Below are 10,163 nucleotides of genomic sequence, written 5' to 3'. Positions count from 1 at the left end.
TGAACAAAGTGCCATCAGCTGGGTTTCAGGTCAGTCCTGGAAAAACCAAGACCCCTATCTTCTCCATAAGTACCTTTGACCCTGATATGGGGTTGCTTGGGTCTTAGTCTATTTTTGCCCACCAGGTTATGAATCATGTTGGAAACTCTCTCTGTCCCCACCCTACTGCCACTCCAGCCCCAGGCCTTGCATGGCATGGGCATCAACAACCACAAAAGCCCCCTCTTCCACCTTGCCCAAAGCCTTGCCACACTGATTTCTGGAAACTCTTGGATGCTGATGTCAACCGCCAGTTTGGGGGCACCCACATGTCGGGCGTTGGTGGGGTGTTCGGAGTAAACCCGACAGAGAGGAGTCTGTGAGCATCAGGTCAGCAGCCAGCCTTGAGGACACAATTATGGGGAAAGGCACAGCCTGGACAGTGGGAGGGGTGAAACACTCTGTATCGAGTGGGGAGCACTCCTTGGCTACTGGGGCACGTCAGCAGTTTGGAGGTCTTGACTCCTCCAACAGGCAGGTTCTACTGGCTCCACCTCAGACTCGTGTCCCCCCGACTCTGAAGAGCTGCCCTCATCTGAGGACAAGCCATCTTTGTGTTCCTCTGGCACCTGCTCTTCCTCTCCATCTTCTTCCTCTGAGGCTCCTCCTCACTCTGCTCCCTGTCAGTGCCCCTCCCTGTGTCCCCATCCTCACCTTCACCATCAGATTCACTGCTGGCCTCCCCAGAGCTGCTCACACTGCTGCTCTTAGTAACTGACTTACTCTCCGACACTGGGCACTGACTCTGAAGCCGGAGGTCCTGACTCCCCCTCAAAACCAGAGGAGAAGGGCTTCTCTTCCTTTCTTGTCTCCAGCTCTGAGCATCCTGCCCATTCAGGAATCTCCATGATGCACACAGAGGGATCCAAGTCTTCCTCTGGCCAGTTTGGGAGCTAGTGATGACCTGTGGCCTTGGCATTGAGCAGGTGGGGCAAGGAGCACAACTGGAAGTGATCCCAGTCTGCTTAGAGTTGGTTAGCTAGACCTTGGTTGCCAAGTTTATGACCTGCTGATTGACAATATCCTTCTCTGCTGTGAAGGACTTGGTCATTTTCTCTCAGGACATCTTGTGCAATCCTGGGGACATACATGACAGGATGCTGGCTTGGGCCATCGGCTCCTGGATGTTGTCTGTGAGATTTGCCAAGGGTTTGAAGACTCCCCGCATGGTACTGGCTGCATCTAAGCATGACCACTGATTCTGCAACCACAGGCATTGTGGTTGGACAGCACCTGCACCAGCCTGTTGAGAAAGGTGTTACTGACTCAACCAATATTAGTTGCATACTGTTCAACGGCCTGATGGCCATCACAAAATCTTTGTCTATGCTATGTAGGTAGGTCTGGAATTCCTGGAGGACAATAGGGATATTAGTCTCATTGGCCAATCACTTCCAGCTACAGGATGTTGATCTGGGAGGAGTCTGATGTAGAAGGTATTCAGGTAAGTTTGAAACATCCCCAGGCACTTGAAGGACACAGCAGTCACCTTCTGGAACCTCACTATGGCTGCACAGCATGTGCACAAGCGCCTAAGCTATGACGCCTACCTCCACCTTGGGCGCCAGGTGGAAGTAGAACAGGGACTTTACGTGGCACAGCAGCAGCCAGTGGTCAGGATCCATGACTTTGGACTTGCTGATGGGCAGCGCTGTGGGTGAAGACTCCTCAGGTTCCAGATCCTTGGCCTCACCCTCCTCTGAGCCATAGAAGGCTTTCTCGGGGTTCTCCTAACAAGGATTCATTCTGGGTGGGGTTCAGGAACTGGGGGAGCATGCTGATGATGACAACCTGGCCCCACTCTTCAACATTGCTTAAGTTGCTCTGCTTCTGGTGGTGCTTATGAATGAGATGGATTCCCTTGGGGCACACCTCATTGGAGGCTATTACCACACTGCAGGCCATCAGCGTATTTTTGTCCACCAGCAGCTTCTCAATGACTTCTAATAGCTGGTCCTTCTGGTCAGAGTCAAAACTGTAGCTCAGGGACTGCCTGGACAACTGTTTTCAGGACATAGGGTGGCATGTCCAAGGCAGTGTCTTTGATGGACAGCATCGTGAGGAGCACTATGATGAGCACACGGATGGGCATTCACCCGAATCATCTGGTCGGGGCCCTTTAACACACAATGGACAACAGGGCCAAGTTTTGTTGCTCCCTCAGGTAGCACAACAGACACTCATAGACAAACTTCTTCACCTCTATGTTCTTACGGGTCACGTTGTTCATTACCACAGCAGAGAACAGGTCTTTGGCATTCTTTCCAAGGGCAATCATAACCAGAATCCTCTTCATGGTCTCCAGCTTGAGTGAGTCATCGTTGGTGTCTAGCATCTCTTGGAGGTTATCATTGCCAGGGCCATTCACAGTCTGTCCCTGCAGGCAGACACAGTCCTGACCTGGCTAAGGGTTCTTTTCCAGGCTCCGTTGTGCAACCTGAACAACCTCTCAGCAGAGTCCCTCCTCTGTGTCCTCCGTGGTCACCATCTTGCTCCCGTCTGCCTCTCAGAGAATGACAGGCCCAAATCAAAGCCTCTGTAGCTTCTTGCCTGAGAGACTCACAACCATCCGCCTGACTTTGCTCCTCGAGATAACTCAACCTAACACAGCTACAGAGATCCCAGAAAATGTAAATTAGTACCTAAGTAAAAAATACAATGATAAGAAATAGTGACAAATAGGTGATATTAGGGAAGCATAACCAATATATGGAAAGAATATCAGTGTTATGTTCTTTGAATACACTAGGAACACTTATTTCAAAATTATCTTAAGAACCAAAAACCAAACTCACTGTCATTGAGTTGAATACAACTCATAGTGATCCCATAGGACAAGTTAGAGCTAACCCTGTAGATTTCTGAGACTGGAAATCTTTACACGAGTATAAAAAGTTTCATCTTTCTCTTGAGGGCCAACGCAGTATGCCACCCAAGTTCCCTGTCAGACACTCTGCAAAATTTCTAAGGAGTTTGACATTAGAAGTATGTCAGTCCGGGTAGACTAGAGACACAAATTCATAGAGGCACTCAGATGTGCATAAGAAAGAGCTTTATATATAAGAACAATTGCATATTGAGAAAATATCCCAGCCCAGTCTAGATCAAGTCCATAAGTCCAATATTAGCCATATGTCCAATACCAATCTATAAAGTCCTCTTCAGATTCACAAAACATAAGAAATGACACCCACTGCAGGAAGATCACAGGCCAGTAGGCAGAAAGGCTTCTGAATCCAGTGACAGTAGAAGATCAGGCCCTTCCTCAGGGAGTGTCTCAGGGAGTGAGTGTGTGCGTCCTGCCTCCAAATGAAGTCATCAAGCTGAGACCTGATTGACAAGCTAACCTCCACCCCTTCACTCTTACATCTCAAATCGACAACAGATTGTGTAACTACCACAAGAAGTGAGATCATCATAATTTTAAAAATGTGTTGGAAGAGCACATTTTAATGCCATTTGAATAATTTCTCTAAATACAATGTGTAATCACAGAGAAAAATTCCAAGGCACAACTATTTAATGTTCTAAGCAAAGTGGTTCATATATGAAATAATATCTTAAGCTGGACAAATTACATTTTTCCTCCTCACCAAATGTACACTGGCCAGCATGCTACATAAACAATATGCAATGAGTGTTGAACAACTGAAATTGAAATGTCGATTTCTCTTTCCAGGTTTCTGAACAGCTGACAGCAGAGGAATATAGTTTACATACTAAAGCCCCTTGGTAATATGAAATGAGCATGTTGTTGGGCTTGTCATTGAAGCAAGCAGTTTCTGAGTCATTTGGGACCTTACATCAGTGCATTTGACAACAAATCGGTGGACAGTAATTCCCCATAGTGCTACTCCTGAATTTCCCCCTGGTTGCCATACGCCATAGTCAAGTTTCTCAGCACTCCACTGGTAGGTATTGCCCGTTCATCAGTAGTAATGGTATCATTTATTGATATGGAATGAGAGCTTCACTTATGATTTTTCATGTAAAATAAGTAGGAGGAATTTAGATCTTTCCTTTAAATTACATAGAATAACACTAGATGCTTTGAACTCTAAAAACTCAAAAGAAGGCTAGAAAGACAGAAAGGGAGAGAAAGAGGAAAAGAGTCATCTCTCTTGTGTAGCATATGTCTAAACAGCATTTAGTATTGGATGAATATCGATTTAGAGAGGAATTAATCTAGAAATATTTTGACAGAAGATGAAAATATGGTTTTAAAAAAGATGTGTCCCTTACTTTACATAACATTAATTTCACTGTAGAACGAATTATAAAAGCAGTCATTCAATTAGATTAGTGAAACAGCATTTAGTTAATTTAGTTACATGGTGCTGTTAAAGTGATACAATATTGCCTGTTGGAGAATCACTGGTGGTGTACTGTCCTTTCTCTTATCTAATGACCTTGCCACTAATCTACATGTCATGCAAAAATGGAAGGATAAGTTATTAGTTAAGTGAATAAATCATGAATTAGCATTTTTTTCAACTTGAATAATGAACTGATGACAAAATGCACAGGAGATGATAGATAGATAGATGGATAGATAGACAGACAGACAGATCGATAGACAGAACCATAATTCTCTTTCTTATGCATTTGCTCTTCCAGAGTAGCACACATGATGTGAAATTGAAGATATTATGGTGGTTGTTAGGTATCTTCAGTTGATTCCAACTCATAATGTTCCCATATGTCAGAGTAGTACTGCTCGCGTAGTTTTTTCTAGGCTGTAATACTTATGGGAAGAGATTTCCAGGTTTTCTCTCTTGGAGAAACTGAGTGGGTTTTGACTGCCAACCAACCAACACTTAAACAAGCAGTAGAAAGTTTAGCCTTTATGCCAGCATAAATACAGACAAACAAACACACACACACAAAACCCCACTACCATCAATTCCTATAACGAACACATAGGATAACACTGCCGCTTTGGATGTATAAGGCTATAACTCCTTTCAGAGATCGCCCTGGTGGTGAGTTGGATTGTGTGTTGTTTAGTAACCAAGGGTCTGAAACCTGAAACTACCAGCCGCTCTCGCAGGAGAACACCACACAGACTTTTTGCCAACATGAAGACTCAGTTGCATTCGATTCTACTGTCACTATGAGGCAGAATGGACTTGAGAGCACGGAGTTGGGTTTAGAAAACTTTCCTGGAGAGAAAGCCTTACCTTCTTCTTTGGGATCTGCTGAAGGATTCAAACTGCTGACCTTGCGGGTAGCGACCTAGCTTATCACTCACTATGCCATCGGGCTCTTGCTCCTTACAATATATGACAAATGTAGATGACATACAATGGAAATTAATTTGTGCTGTTTTTTCTTCATTTGATCCTCAAAACAACTCCACATAGTAGCTCATTTAGATGAACAAATATAGATTGAGAGTGTCTTGTCTTCGTAATAGAGAACTTTAACCCTTTAAAAATTGTAATTACTGTTCCATTAAATTAATGCTCTTGTTTCTTGTTGTTGTTTTAATGTTCTAAGTAAGAAATTTCTCTAAGTTATGATATTTTAAATATTTTTTCTTACTAGGGATTTCTATATGAAAAAACAATTGTTGCATATTCTAAATAATTCGTTTAGACTGAGTGCAAGGAAAAAGAATGTGAATAAAATTATAGATGTGAAGTTTATAGGTAGGGTTATGTTGTCAAGGAAAACTGAACTATTTTCACCTTGCGATGAATTCATTCGAACATCTGAATTTACCTAAAATGTCCAGAACATTGTGAAGGGCTTTCATTAAATAATCAACTCATGGTGCCGATAGCTTTGTAGCAGAGCAAGAAATTTATTGTTCCAAGGAATAGTAGTTTTGTGCTTCATAAAAACCTTGCTCCGGAATCCTTTTCGGTTTATGTGCTATGGCATTTTCTTGTTGAAATTTGCCAGAAATTCTACACAGAATTCTTATCTACAATGAATATCTCTAACAATATCTATTGGATCATATGGTCTTGCTTCTTGCTTTAAAGTACTGCTTCTTGCTTTTAAAAAAAAACAATTGGAATCCTCCTAAACTGCCAATGATTGTATCAGAAAGTATCTTTCCAAATAAAACATCAGAAACGCTCACTGCCATCTGTGTGATGCCACCTCCTAGTCACTGAACCGGGCAGCAGAGAATCACCCCTGTGATGTTCTGAGACTGCAAATCCTTACAGAAGAGGAAAGCTCTGTCTTGGTGGCATTGAACTGCCGACTTTGAGTTAGCAGTCCAATGCATAAGCACTATTGCAGTGTCTTCAAATTCCAAGCATACTTCTTCTTCTTCTTTTAAATCATTTTAGGGTCTCATACAACTCTTATCACAATTCATACATATAATAACTGTGTAAAGCACATTTGTACATTCATTGCCCTCATCGTTCTCAAAACATTTGCTCTCCACCTAAGCCCCTGGCATCAGCTCCTCATTTTTCCCCTCCCTCTCCACTCCCCCCCCCGCGTGAACCCTTGATAATATATAAATTATTATTTTGTCATATCTTGTCCTGTCCGACGTCTCCCTTCACCCACTTTTCTGTTGTCCTTCCCCCAGGGAGGAGATGTTATGCAGATCCTTGTAATCGGTTCCCCCTTTCCAGCCCACCCTCCCAGCATCGCCACTCACACCACTGGTCCTGAAGGGATCATCCGCCCTGGATTCCCTGTGTTTCCAGTTCCTATCTGTACCAGTGTCCATTCTCTGGTCTAGCCAGATTTGCAAGGTAGAATTCAGATCATGATAGTGGGGAGCCGGGGCGGGAAGGAAGCATACAGGAACTAGAGGAAAGTTGTATGTTTCAGATCTTTTTTGTTCTGATAATGCCTCTTACGTGGTGTTAGGGAAACTCATTTGCCCCTGTGACAGTGGGGACTCCAGCATGCTCCAGGGTACCGGGATCCTGAACATGTTACCTAGATAGCAGAGCTCCTAAATGCCATCAGGTTTATACCTGATACCTAACTGCTAACATGCATATATTTTAATTGAGCATCCAGGGTTCTTATTTTCTTATCAACATATTCAACTAACACAACTTTGTTATTTTTATGGAAAATTGACTGACCTAATCGTTTCCTGAAAACGTTTTTTTTTCCCTTAGGAATTTTGAGAAATTAACAAAGGCTAATGATGTCTATATTGCTTATAACAACGGTTGAACTTATGCGTTTACCACAGACTAAAGTGACACAATTGCAGGTAAAGCATCATCGCCTTCATTTTACTTTATTACCAGCATGCGGAACATTTGTTGCCACCTATTACATGACACATTACCAAAATCTCATTGTGAATATGAATTTTCTAGTAAAACTTATGACCCAACAAGGTCTCCTTGAAAGCAGTATAAAAGGGAAATTTAATTTTTTTTTAAAATTGCAATTAGCTCATTTATTTAGGACCAAGACTTGTCTATCAGTTTTTTGTACTGGGATGGCCTTCTCGGTGCTGTGATGCAGGAAGTATACCATTAGTATTTCATATACTAGCATGGTAACCCAAGATAAATAGTTCTAAAATAACTTCAATCTAAGAATAGATGACAAGAAATAACCTGTCCACTTCTGACCACCTTTTGAATAACATAAAACACTGTCATTAGTGCCAAGCCTGCCTATTTATGAGTGATTAGCACTGAAAACTTTATTAAGAGCTGCAAAAATATGTCAGATGTTCCTGGGAGATGAGCCCCTCAGGTTAGAAAGCATGCAAAATGCAACTATGGAAGAGCTACCTTCTCAAAGTAGAGTCTACCATGATGACGAGGATGTGGTAAAGCTTTTGAGACTTCCGTTTGCTGATGGCACACCATTAAAATGGAAAAGAAACAGCTTCACATATACATTAATAGAGGAGAAATTGAATACTCCATGGCTTAAAATTAGGAAATATGTGCATAAGGGTTGTACGTTATCACCCTACTTAGTCAATCTGTGTGCTGAGCAAGTGATCAGAGAAGATGGATTATATGAAGAAGAATGCATTTTAACAACCTATACTATGCAGGGGACACAAGCTTGTTTGCTAAAAACAAAGAGGGCTTGAAGCACTTGGTGGTCAAGATCAAGGACTGGTGAATACCAAGCCCTCAGTGTGGACAATGTAAAGACAACATTGTGATAAATGGAGAAAAGATTGGGGCTTTCAAGAATTTCATTTAACTTGGATCTACTGTGACTGCTCATAGGAGCAGCAGTGAAAATGCAAATCGTGTGTTGCATTGGGAAATTGTGCTGCACTAAGCCTCCTGAAAGCACTGAAGAGGAAAGATGTCACATTGACATTGAGGAGTAAGGTGCACCTGGTCCAGGTATTTTTATTCACCTGATATGCATGTGAAATCTGGACAATACATAAAGCAGAGGGCAGAAGAATTCTGGTGTTATTGAATTGAATTATGGTGTTAGCACCGAATATTGAAGATTCAGTGCACTGCCAAAGGAACAAACCAATATATCTTGGTAGATAAAAGCCAGAATTCTCCTTAGAAGTGAGGATGGTGAGACACATTTTATATACTTTGGAGCTATTATCAGGAGAGACCAGTCCCTGGAAAGGAAATCATGATCGTCAAGTAGAAGTCAGCAAAAGCGAAAGTGATTCCGATTCTCACTGTGGCTACTACAAAGGGGTTCAGCATCAAGACAGTTGGAAGGACGTCATACTGTTTTAAATAGGGTTGCTGTGAGTCAGAAACCGCTCGATGGGATGGCACCTCACAACAACAGTGATTATGTAGAAAATGACTCCACCGAGTGAAGAGGGAATACCTGCACTGGAGCCTAATGGAATATCTTTCAGAATGATTTTCCTGAAGAATCAAAGGGAAACTGAGTTATTGCCAAGCAACATGGGCCTCCTAGCCATAATTCCATATGTGCTGTATTATAAATCGAGGATCAATATGCTGCAGCTGTTGTCCCGTTTTGGAGGGTGTTCTCTCCTGTACTAATGGGGAGGATTAAGATGGGATTAAGACCTGACTACAGTAGAATGTGAACCAAGCCACACTCTTTGCTCCCTTGGGGGCACCTTTTTATACTGGAGGGTTGGACTTAAGACACCATTTTTCTTTTTCTTGGGGTATGATTGGCTAAAGCACAAACCACACCTCCATCAAAGCCATCGCTCAGCATATAAGAGATGCACAGATATTCTGTGGGACACACAGAAATATCAAAGGACCATTTGGTAGAGTGTGTCCAAGACCTCTGTCCAAAGTTGTGGAGGCCACCCAAACCAGATGCACCTGAGACTGTGCCTCAAAGACTCAGAAGAGCTGTTCTGAGACTATGTGGTACCATCTCCTCATCTGACCCAAGACTAGGGAATTATGAGACAGGTTGACAAGTCGGCTGGCTTCCTAGTCTGTGGGGAATAAGGCTAAGGGACCTGTGATTGAGAGACTGGGGCTCAGAAAGAGACTTGGCACTGGCTGAGGAGCAGTGTTGCTGTATACTAGTAATTGGATCCTACTGTTTGCCAATCCTGACCTGTGGTAATCTGTTAACTTTCCTAATAAACCCCTTTAATCATGAATTGTCTATGGGTTTTTTGTGGCCGTTGTAAAACATTTTGAAACCAATCACAGATACAGAGTACAGTATAGGAAGGGTTGGTGGCAAGACTAGGTAACAGAGAATGAAGCATCATATGTCTGACTGCTGCCTCATGGCAACAGCGACACAGAAGTCAGATGAGGTCGAATATGATCATCTCCATTGCTGGTTACTGCAGCAACATCTAATTCTTGATTTCCATCCTTCAATAATAAAAGCTAACATTGTGGGTGTTATTATCCCTACATTTCAGGGTTATATGTATGTAAAAGCCCAGTAAATTCCCCTTGGCATTCCATACTGTAGTCTCTCTCTCTCTGTCTCTCAATAATATCAAGTCTATGCTGATTTAGAGCAACTCTATTGAACAGAATAGAACTGCCCCTGTGAGTTTCTAAGGTTGTAATGCTTTATGGGAGTACAAAGTTCCATTTTTCTCTTACAAAGTAGCCAGTTTTTTAAAGGAAATCAGAGATATAAATCTGTAATGAGGACAATTATGAAGTAAAAAAGAAGAAATAACGTAGTTAGCTGGGCTTTTAAAAAAATCATTTTATTGGGTG

At 42.4% G+C, this 10,163-nt stretch overlaps 1 pseudogene; it reads right to left on the bottom strand.

Moving 5' to 3' along the window:
- Positions 1 to 282: 282 nt before the first annotated feature.
- The window catches only part of LOC101654484, a 79,786-nt pseudogene continuing 69,905 nt past the window's right edge, over positions 283 to 10,163 (bottom strand).

This window comes from Echinops telfairi, unplaced genomic scaffold (assembly GCF_000313985.2).
Source record: "Echinops telfairi isolate 266 unplaced genomic scaffold, ASM31398v2 ScPeMD7_70;HRSCAF=299, whole genome shotgun sequence".
Taxonomy (NCBI): domain Eukaryota; kingdom Metazoa; phylum Chordata; class Mammalia; order Afrosoricida; family Tenrecidae; genus Echinops; species Echinops telfairi.
This window is presented reverse-complemented; position numbering and strand designations above follow the sequence as displayed.